The sequence below is a fragment of the Octopus bimaculoides genome, chromosome 22 (genome assembly GCF_046866305.1).
Source record: "Octopus bimaculoides isolate indiv1 chromosome 22, ASM4686630v1, whole genome shotgun sequence".
Classification (NCBI taxonomy): domain Eukaryota; kingdom Metazoa; phylum Mollusca; class Cephalopoda; order Octopoda; family Octopodidae; genus Octopus; species Octopus bimaculoides.
In genome coordinates, this window is record NC_142949.1 from 39,217,832 (window position 1) to 39,230,331 (window position 12,500).

The following is a 12,500-nucleotide window of genomic DNA, read 5'->3' on the forward strand; positions in this document are numbered from 1 at the left end:
TATTTATACACACAAACATACATGCATACATATACGTATACACACACACACCTGAATATAATTATACCATACTATATACAATTTTGTTGGAGTATGCGTCCACGTGTGTCTGTAAGTCTTTGCATGTATATCCGTCTATCGCACCAATGCCACAAGACGCCTACATGTAAAGGAACCGATACCACAATCTTCAAACACATTATATCCATCACATACAAAACTACCACTCAACCACCACCCCAACCTCCATCAAGATCATTATCAACTGTCTTGATTCACCACTACTACAACCGCGTTCTCACAGATAGTAAGCTACGAAATAAACTGCCGCCAAACTGCCATTTATGTCACAACACATTAAATACTTAAACTCTCATCTTTTAGTGACCAATTCCTTAAGTCTCTTGTAAAATGTTCAACAGAAAAAAATCTCTCCAAACACACCATTTCACACCTTTATTAGTGTAAGTCACACTTTTCTTGAGACATCTTACAGCTTAGTTACTCTATGGTCTGCTTCTCATCCATTTTTCATCTCGCTATTTGTTTTGCAGTTTCCAAACTTATTTTTAATTGTATATATGTTAGTGAGCGAACTTTTTCTTTGTGTGAATATATATGTTCGTGTTAGTTGCGTTGCAGTGTGTGTGGGTGTGTGTGCGTGATATATTTTGGATCTGTGTCACATATCCTATCGTCTACATTTCTTCTAATTCTCTTATCTAACATATTGTTTTCAGTTTATTCTATTTAATTTCTCTCTCACATTCTCTTGCTCTCAGCGTATGTGATCCGTGTATGTTTGTGTGGCTTTATATGAGTATATTTCTAAATGTGACGATATATGTACGTGTGTGTATACACGCACGCACGTGTTTGTGTGAGGGCGCATGCCCTTGCACACACGATCTCGATCGTGATTTTCAGCACATGGACTGGGTGGTGCATTAAGTTCTTGAGCAAAATACTCCATCTCACGTTGTTTTGCGGTCACTTCAACACTTGACATGTGGTGCACCGTGCGTCTGTTCAGACAACGTCAATCTGATGGACGAAATTAGATAAGGTACTGCACACTTGATTACCAAAAGGAATTACAGGACCGTCTTTCTTAGACTACAAGACTATGATCATCGAATATATATATATATATATAAAGGCGAGCTGGCAGAAACGTTAGCACACCGGGCGAAGTACTTAGCGGTACTTCGTTTGTCTTTACGTTCTGGATTCAAATTCCGCCGAGGTCGACTTTGCCTTTCACCCTTTCGGGGTCGATAAATTAAGTACCAGCTGCGTACTGGGGTTGATCTAATCGACTGGCCCCCTCCCCCAAAATTTCGGGCGTCGTGCTAAGAGTAGAAAAGAACAGATATATATATGTGCACACACACAGATGCATACATATGCATATACGTGTGTGTCTCTGTGTGTGTACATATATATATATATATATGTATATATATATATATATATATATATATATATATATATATATATATATATATATATATATATATATATATATATATATATATGTATGCGTATATGTTTGTGTATGTATAAATATATACAGAGGAGGAAGGTGATGGCCACGAGAGAGAGAGGGTGGGGTGGGGCGCGAAATGCTGTTCTGTTCTGCTGCAATGAAAACAGCACCAGAATTGTTTATCATGGTTGACACGTCTACGTCTGGCTTTAAATGCCACCATATCTCGTTCGTCAGACTAGCCACGGACCTATATATCTATCTTTGTCTCTCTGTCAGACCGTCTATCAATGTGTCTTTCTCTCTTTCTCACTCCCTCTCTTTCACTCTCTCTCTGTCTTCCTCTTTCTCTCTATCTCTGTTTACCAGTCTATCAATTTAGAGATATCTATTTGTCTATTTATCCAGCTATCGATCTATCGATCTATCGATCTTATCTAACCGTCTCTAACTAACAATCTACCTGTCTAATTTTGTCAGTCACACGAAGCATTTCCCTATATCCTGGTTCTTCCGTCATTATATACACCCGCGCGCGTGCGTATGTGTGTGTGTGTGTGTGTGTGTGTGTGTGTGTGTGTGTGTGTGTGTGCAGGTGTGTCTATTTCTCATATCGAAACAGTTTCAGAACTGATAGGTTATTGACCCCCAACTGGTGTAATTCGGCACAAGTTAAGTCATTTATCAGACACAAAGTTTACTTTCTTCAGACGTAAGTGTTAAGACAGACAGACAGACAGACACCATCCGCTCATTTCATGTACATACATTTCTACATAGTCCTATACGGCTTCGGATAAAATTGCATAACCTTAAGTTCTGAGTTCAAACCGCGCACAAGATTCTCTTACAATATTGATAAAACAGAACCAGAGTTCTGGGACGGATTTAATCGATAGAAAAAAATAACTGACGGTGGTGCTCCAGCATGGCTATATTCAAATGGCTGAAAATTAGTAGAATGATGATAAAAAATATCACAGCCAGTACTAATAGATTCACTTCATACCGTAATTTAGCTTCAATTCGATCCCACGAACTTCGTATTCAAACGTCTTGTACTACGTTAAGCAATTTACAGTCACTGCGCTTCAAACTGATATAATTCTGTACTAATTAAACAAATATAAGCATTCCGATGTTGTATTTTAATTAATTACAGTATTAATTAAATAGATAATTGATTGATTAACTTTGTTTATAAATAAGTTTTGTGGGTTGAATGCGCAGAAGCGGGGAGGAAGGAAACAGTTTGTTTTTATTCTTATTTTTAATAGGTTTGTTTCTAAATTTTTTTTATAAATAAATCAATAATCTTTTGGAATATTTTTATTTGTTGTTTGTAGTTAAATTTCAATTTTCTTTCCTCTTATCTCGGGGATTTTATATCCGTTGGGGTTAAAAAAAAAAAAATAAAATCTTGAATATTTTTTTTTCCTGATTTCTCTACACACTGATTGACTTCTAACGAATAAACAAAGAATTTAAGAGAAAATCAACAAAAGCAGTTAGACGGGGTTTTCCTCCCTCTTTTTTGTTTTGTCTGTTCAGTTTTGTCGTAGTAGTTGTTCATATCGTTATTGTTGATGCAGCAGCAGTAGTAGTAGTGGTTGTTCTTGTTGTTGCTGCTGTTGTCGTTGAAGCCCAAGTCAGCTCCGACTGAACAAGCAGATGATCAGAGACGTTCCAGTGTTGACGTTTCGGTCTTTTTCTCCAGAATCGAGCGTCCAGACTAGTAGTCCTCAACCAAGGTCCATGTGACTCTTGACGGTCCATGTGACCCCTGAGGGTCCATGTAAGATTTTGAGGTGTCCACACAAGCAAAATAGTAATTTGGGAACCCACAGTAGCTTTAGGAGTTCACGAAAAAATTATCCTTCAGAGACTCTAAGTAGTCATTCGGTTTGCAAGAAATAACAGCCGAATGTTCCCTCTTAAAAAGAAGGGCACACTATATAATTAGTCTTAGACTGTACCTGACAATTAATAGTAGGAATGCCGTTGATTACAAGTAGGGCGGACGGCCTGTATGTGGTCACTTGATCTGTGAAAAACAGTAATGATATAACCTTCGAAGTTCATTCTAAAGATCTTCGAATAATGGTTTCTAATGTAGAGAGGTGTTTTGCAGAAATTTCATTTATTAAATTTGGTGTTGCATTTTGTGTAGAATTTATTCATGTACATAGAACTCTGTAAGCAGGTGCGTATATTTATGTGTGTCAGCTTCAAGCCATAGGACTGTTTTATTAGTGAACCTCTGAAACCCGCATACCCGAGAAGGATTTTTAATTCAATCGGCAGTATATAAAATCAAGCTAAACTTCAATGCATCACAGTTCGACGATGGCTTAGCTGATTGAAGCTTCGAAGTCACTATCAATAGTATTCTTGTGTGAGAAAAATAAATCTGTACTCTACAACAGTATATTGAAGCCTGTCAGATTCCTTTAAAATTATAATAACAGAACATAAAAACAAATATTGATATATGCATGTATATCTTTTATCTTTTACTTGTTTTAGTCATTTGATTGCGGCCACGCTGGGGCACCACCTTGAATAATTTTTTGTTAAGCCTGGCAATTATTTTATCGGTTTCTTTTGCCGAACCTAAGTTACGGGAATACAAACACACCAACACCGATTCTCAAGCAGTGGTGGACAAATACAGGTACAAAGACGCACGCACACACACACACATATACACACATATACATATGTGTATATATATATATATATATGTATATATATATGCTTATATATATATATATGTATGTATATATGTGTGTTCATATATATGTATTTATATATAGATAAGTATATATATATGTGTATACATATATATATAGGCTTATGCGTGTGTGTGTATATATATGTGTGTGTGTGTGTGTGCATAACGTATGATGGCAAGAAGGTCATATTTGCAGAATGATATAATTACTTCAAACGGGGAATAAAGGAGAACGTATTGAGAGCAGCGATGATGAAAAGCAGGAAGGAGGAGGAGGAGGAGGAAGAGGAAGTGGCTGTGTGTGTTTGTAGCTGCCTATTTCTTGTATTAAGGGTAGACAGGTGGCCATCATGTTTGTCAGTCGATCTCCTTCACTTATCGCTTCACGCACGCACGCACCACCACCACCACCATCATCTCCTCCTGCTCATCAAACCATTTCTTGTAATCTCTAAAATCGATCATGAGCGTCGTCCCCACCATCATCGTCATCGTCATCGTCGTCATCATCATCATCACCATCATCGTCATCATCTGTTGCTGTTACTCTTGTTATTATCTTCATTTATCGTTATGATTGGTTGGCTATAGGTAATGGCTGCTGTTGAAGTGTTAAGAATATCGAGGTTATCACCTCCGTAATGGACATTCGATGTAGGGTCAACTCCCTTGGGGGCGAAGATGGGGTGGAGGAGACCCACCCCACCCCCTTATGATGACTTTTCGAAGAAAGAAATGTTTTCTCATTTTTTTTTTGTTTTTTGCTTTTCTTTCTACTTGTTGGTTGTCATTGATGGTAAGGCTGAAAATGTTGGTAATGCTGTTGTTGTAGGTGGTGGTGGGGTGGAGATGCTTGGTGGTGTTGGCTGTGGTGCTATTATGGTTAGTCGTGTTGGCGGTAGTGGTGACAGTTCTTGGTGATGCCTGTAGTGTTGGTGGTAGCGCTGATGGTGGAGATGATGGTGGGGACGATGCTTGTGGTACCGGTGGTATGTTATTGCTTCTTATGATGTTGATGGTGATGGTGGCGATGGTGTGTTTGTAGTTCCGGTGGTGGTGGTGGTGTTAATCTTGTTCTTATCGATGGTGGTGGTCTTGAGTAACGTTCTGAGTTCAAATGCGGCCAAAGTTGACTTTGCCTTTTATCATTTCGGGGTCGATAAAATAAATACCAGTTGAACACTGATGGTGGGGGGGGCGATGTAATCGACTTACCCCCTCCACCCACAAAATTGCTGGCCTTGGTTCCAACATTTGAAAGCAATACGTTTAACGTCACAAATAACGTTATTACCAATTGTTGTTGCTACTGTTGTTGTGTTGATGACGGTCGTTGATGTTGTTCAACCCATGGTCAACCCATGGTCGAATAGATCCGTGATTCCAGCTTTGACTATTTCATCGTTATGTAAATCTGCATTGACACTATGTGATGTATTGTGTGACCTTCATTTTCCAAAACCGTAACGAGTAATTTCAGAGAAACTCTTCATTGTAGACATTTCATCTACTGCGAACAGTATATACATTATATACTCATACACACACACATATATATATATATATATATATATGTATATACATTTATATATGTGTGTGTTGGACTGGTCGTTGCAGTGGTGGTGGTAGTGGCGGTGCAGTGGTTGTAGTGGTTCATTACTTTCCTATACCTTCCGTTGCCCATATCTCACTGAATGCCAGTTAAATAACACCTTCTTCTCACCCCCACCCCTTCCGATTCCTCAATCACAAATGTAATTCAAACTATAAAAAAAAATAACAAAACAAAGCACCCCTAGTCATATCTGAAGTGCAAAAATATGAAATTAATTATTTAATAATAATAATAATAATAATAATAATAATAATAATAATAATAATAATAATAATAATAATAATAATAATAATAATAATAATAATAATAATAATAATAATAATAATAATAATAATAATAATAATAATAATAATAATAATAATAATAATAATAATAATAATAATAATAATAATAATAATAATAATAATAATAATAATAGAAAATTGAGAAGCATAATCGAGAAAAAAAACAATTAAAAATAATCAATATAGAATATGGCTTTTATCTGAATAAATGTCACGGTGACCTGAAAGAACCACAGCGTGGTCCACTTCTGAGCCAAATGGACAGAATTCGTGTATAATTGGTTCAAGACCCAGATAAGCCCTGATATATGATTAAGGACATTTCACGAGGATGGTGGAGATGGCGGCGGTGGTGATCGTGATGGTGGTGGTAACGATGGATGGTGCTGATTCTGCCCTGTTATCCTAGTACTGTTGTTGTTGTTATTGTTGTTGCTTCCCCTGCCTTGTTTTATTCAGGCATAGTATACCTAGGGCTACATTATCCAGAATGTCTTTCATTTTGGGGGGTTTGAACACAAGGGTGAGATTTGAGAGAGAGAGAGAGAGTTCTGTCTGTTATTTCAAAGAGGTCGAGCAATAATTTGGAGACGGATTGTGTTTGGTGGCGGTGATGGTCATGGCTGCAGCGACGGCGGCGGTATTGGTTGATATTTTTCCGTTTTCGTGGTAGTCGTGCTATTTAATGTGTTAGCAGTGTGCTTACGGCATATGTGTGTGAGTACAGCTAGATAGATGGATGGATGGATGGATGGATGGATGGATAGGTAGATGCTTACATATAGATATGTAATGTGTGTATGTATTTATGTGCAATTCGTGTTTGTTGGTGTTGTTATTCCTTCTCTTTGTTTTGTTTGGTCCCTGACGACGTGGATCAAAGCCAGTCACTGTCGAGACCAGACTGACTCCGACTTACTGTCGACCTGCATTTTTTTCATTAAACACACCACCCAGTGGCGTGTCTGTGATGCTTTGGTGCTGCTAAACACTGGACCACTGATGAATATCAATAAACAGTGGCGTAGGGTTGTGACGAGGATGGGGGAGGGAGGCATAACGGCGTAGGGGTCTGGTACCAATGTTGTAGTGGGGGTAGTTTGTTTTAATCGGTTTCAATGGCAGCGGAAGTTTAGTAATATTGGTTGAAGAGCAGTTTTGTTGGTGGTTAGTCGGGGTGTATTGACGGCAGAGTCGACGATGAAGGTGGTGATTATCGTAAAATTGTTATGGTGGTTACCTTAGTACTCTGCTTCTGACGACATTTATGACGATGGGAGTGATGGCGGCCCTGGCGACGGTGGTGGTCGTTGTGATGGCGGCGGCGACGGCGGTGGTGTTGATTCTGGTGGTAGTGGCGGCGACAGTGGTAGTGGAGGGGGGATGCTTATCGCGTGTAATGTCCTTCGTCATGATCGACAACTTCGGACGAACATTAATATTTTTATTCTTAGTAAGGCGGCGAGCTGGCAGAATGGTTAGCACGCTACGTTCTGAGTTCAAATTTCCGTCGAGGTCAACTTCGCCTTCCATCCTTTCGGAGTCGATACATTAAGTATCAGTGAAACACTGGGGTCGATGTAATCCACTAGTCCCCTCCCCACAAATTTGAGGCCTTTTGCCTCCAGTAGATAGTATTATTATTATTATTAATAGTAGTAGTAGTAGTAGTAGTAGTAGTAGTAGTAGTAGTAGTAGTAGTAGTAAGTGCATAAGTCCGCTGAGGTTGACTTTCATCCTTCCAGGGTCACTGTTCGCCGTATGCCAGCATTTGAAATTATTGTTCTCCGCTTTACGATTTGTTGGAAAGTCTTTTGATAAAGGAACGGTAATGCTCCATCAGGGTTTCCCAGGGACTAAGCAACAGCACCAACAACATCTACACAATCGCAGAGCCATTACGAACGGTACCTACGCCATCTCTTAGTACGTCACCATCAGCACCAGCGCCATCGTTATCAAGTTCTATTTCAATATCACCACCACCATCACCACCACACTACTAATACGTGTATCCTCAATACTACTAGTAATACCATTGGCATCACCACCACCACCACCACCACCATCGCAATTAATTACACGACTACACCACTTCCATCGTCATCCCAACCACGCCTACCACTACCAATAAGTACCAACTCACGCGTTTGTTTCTATAATCCTCCGTCGACGAAACCCCTCACCGCCACAAACTCCAACTACCTCAACCGACATCACCACCACAACCATCACAACACCACCATCACCACTTCAACCTACACCACAACTACCAACACCATCGCCACCAACAGCGCCATCATCAATAAAAACCACCCCCACCCCCACCCCCACCACAACAACACTCAGCACTGTCACTACCACCAACACCACAATTTCAAGTAACAACCACTTCCACCACCACCACTACCACCGTCACCACCATTCAGCCTACAACCTTCACCACCATTAATAAAACCGACAACAGCAAGAACAACAACAACAACAGTCTGTCAGTCACGTTAATCTATCTACGTGTTTAAATACGAGACTAAAGGATTCATTAATATAATTTTCATCTGAGCAGAAAAAAAAATGTTTTTATTTCAATTGTTACCTTTATTTATTTATTTATTTATTTATTTATTTATTTATCATCATCATCATCATCATCATCATTACTATTATTTCATAATTTAGTGAAGGGAGAGAGGAAGCGAGACTGTGACCTTTGTAAAACATTCCAGACTCTGTGCGTGTGTGTGTGTGTGTGTGTGTGTGTGTGTGTGTACCAATCACACAGTACCTCTCTTCCTCTCTCTTTATAGATAGGTAGATAGGTAGAGAGAGATAGAGAACGAGACAGAGAAATAGGAAGACAGGTTGATGGGGGATAGGTATATAGATAGAAAAAGAGAGTGACACACACAGATAGATAGATGGATGGAATTTAATAAAGGCAGAATGTAAGTGTGAGCTTCTATAAGTTTCATGCTTACATAATAGATTAATCGGCGAGTTTCTATAGCGAGCCGTGTACTACCTTGCAAACTTTCCGATTTAAAATAAACAATAAATATGATATTTGTTTATTCAGTCCCTGAAAGATTAAGGATAGTACACGACGCGCCATACAAGCGCGTCCGATTATTGTTCTTGCACAGCATGAAACTTATAGTAGCTCGCATTCTAATTCAATGTTTATTAGATATTTATATCTTAACACACAGAATACTTCTTTGTTGATCCTTCCAACAACAAAACAGTGTACCATATATGGATGTGTGTGTGTGTGTGTGTAAAAATATGAGTTAAAGAAAATGGAATTCACGAGACTCTTAGTACACTACGATCGTTTCGACCCATCGTACACCAGTACATTGCAGGAGAGACGATGTACAAACAATCGTGGTTCATCGTAGGTGCAGATTTGTCTCCGCAGTGAAGTAAATCCTGTCGCACATAAATCCATAATGTTGACATCAGTTAGCCGAATACTGAGAACGGGCTTTAAATAGCATACTACAAGGTGTATACCGAAATTTAAATTATTACTTATATGCTTATGTTTATATCTATATGTAAATATATATGTGTGTGTGTGTGTGTGTGTGTGTGTAGACACACAGATAGATAGATATACACATACATACATACATACATACATAGACATGCATATATATATATATAATTGTATTGATGTGTGTGTTTCTGTGCATGAATGATGTCTGTTGTTGTAAATCTTGTTCACGTTGTTGTAAGATATTGATGACGGAAGCAGCAACCTGATGGCGACGCTGGTAGTAACGATGGCTTTGAAGGTGGTGGAGGAAGAGGCGGAAGCGGAGGAGGGAGAAGCAATGGTGGAACCATAGTCTTATAGTGGCGGTGACGGTTTTTGTGAAAGCGTACTGTGTTTTGCCAGAATGTACTTGTACGTGTGTGTGTGTGTGTATGTGAGAGAGAGGGAGGAGGCGGAGGAGGAAGGAGAGGTGGTGTAGGAAGAGGAATGGCAGGATGGATTTATGTCGTTTATCTGCAAACATGGCAAACATGTCACAATTTCCTTCCACATGGATTCTTTCGTGGCTGCTCGACTGAACCAGAAGATTAAAGGATCTGATCCATTCTCGTTCAATATAGAAACGGTTTACTGTCATTATCGATACTTCTCTTCGACAAGACACTCAACCATACTACATCACAGCACACACTACACAGACGTTTTAGTTCTTCCTGTTGTTATTTTTATCATTGTTTTATTGGAGTTCTTGTTTAACCCCAGGTCTGTCCGGATAGAGCACAGCTACAATCAAAGATGTTTCTCTCATTCTCAGTTGGTCTTGGATCTAAATCAGAAACTATTGCTATTGCTGTCACTATTATTATTGTTATTATTATCATTATTATTATTATTATTATCATTATCATTATCATTATTATTAACCAGTGCAGCTCTCTGTGCAGGATTTCGCTTTGGTTTCCTTATCTTTACAGTACTGAAAGCATGCAACGTATGATGTCTATGGTGCCGAGCAGTGCTATTATATATATTATATATATATATATATATATATATATATATATATATATATATATATATATATATATATATATATATATATATATATACATATCAATGTTGCCATTGTACTTTGTATACATCCATTCTGCTCAACTTTTTCCACTATCGGCCATATTGGGACTCATCTTGCTATCGTTTTACCAAGACATCCTTTAATTCCTATTTAAGTTTAGATTTTCGATGTTGCATTTTCGTTATTGCCTTTCTCTTTTCCCCTCCTCTTTTACGTAAACCGTCTCCACACAAGTTCTATACTGCCCTTCTGATATCCACCTGATCTGTGGCCTCTGTACCAAATAAAGAAATCATCATCATCACCATCAAACCCACCGTTCTTCTTCTTCTTCTTCTTCTTATTATTATTATTATTATTATTATTATTAATATAGAAAGGATTGAGGTAACTCCTCCTGAAGATATAGAGTCAAAATTAAAAGAAGAGTGCCATTTGTTATCTAGTGAACGATATTTCGACATCTCGTGTGTCTTCAACTGGTTCAAAAAATAAATTTGTCAATCTACTTCATTTTGGTTAATATAGAAAGGATTGAGGTAACTCCTCCTGAAGATATAGAGTCAAAATTAAAAGAAGAGTGCCATTTGTTATCTAGTGAACGATATTTCGACATCTCGTGTGTCTTCAACTGGTTCAAAAAATAAATTTGTCAATCTACTTCATTTTAGTTAATATAGAAAGGATTGAGGTAACTCCTCCTGAAGATATAGAGTCAAAATTAAAAGAAGAGTGCCATTTGTTATCTAGTGAACGATATTTCAACATCTCGTGTGTCTTCAACTGGTTCAAAAAATAAATTTGTCAATCTACTTCATTTTGGTTAATATAGAAAGGATTGAGGTAACTCCTCCTGAAGATATAGAGTCAAAATTAAAAGAAGAGTGTCAATCCTTTCTATATTAACCAAAATGAAGTAGATTGACAAATATATTTTTTGAACCAGTTGAAGACACACGAGATGTCGAAATATCGTTCACCAGATAACAAATGGCACTCTTCTTTTAATTTTGACTCTATATCTTCAGGAGTAGTTACCTCAATCCTTTCTATATTAACCAAAATGAAGTAGATTGACAAATTTATTTTTTGAACCAGTTGAAGACACACGAGATGTCGAAATATCGTTCACCAGATAACAAATGGCACTCTTCTTTTAATTTTGACTCTATATCTTCAGGAGGAGTTACCTCAATCCTTTCTATATTAACCAAAATGAAGTAGATTGACAAATTTATTTTTTGAACCAGTTGAAGACACACGAGATGTCGAAATATCGTTCACCAGATAACAAATGGCACTCTTCTTTTAATTTTGACTCTATATCTTCAGGAGGAGTTACCTCAATCCTTTCTATATTAACCAAAATGAAGTAGATTGACAAATTTATTTTTTGAACCAGTTGAAGACACACGAGATGTCGAAATATCGTTCACCAGATAACAAATGGCACTCTTCTTTTAATTTTGACTCTATATCTTCAGGAGGAGTTACCTCAATCCTTTCTATATTAACCAAAATGAAGTAGATTGACAAATTTATTTTTTGAACCAGTTGAAGACACACGAGATGTCGAAATATCGTTCACCAGATAACAAATGGCACTCTTCTTTTAATTTTGACTCTATATCTTCAGGAGGAGTTACCTCAATCCTTTCTATATTAACCAAAATGAAGTAGATTGACAAATTTATTTTTTGAACCAGTTGAAGACACACGAGATGTCGAAATATCGTTCACCACATAACAAATGGCACTCTTCTTTTAATTTTGACTCTATATCTTCAGGAGGAGTTACCTC

At 37.8% G+C, this 12,500-nt stretch overlaps 1 protein-coding gene across 7 annotated transcripts in view; it reads left to right on the top strand.

Moving 5' to 3' along the window:
- LOC106878716 (transcription factor COE3) overlaps positions 1-12,500 on the top strand; it is a 335,557-nt gene that overhangs the window by 78,655 nt on the left and 244,402 nt on the right. The window lies entirely within an intron of this gene.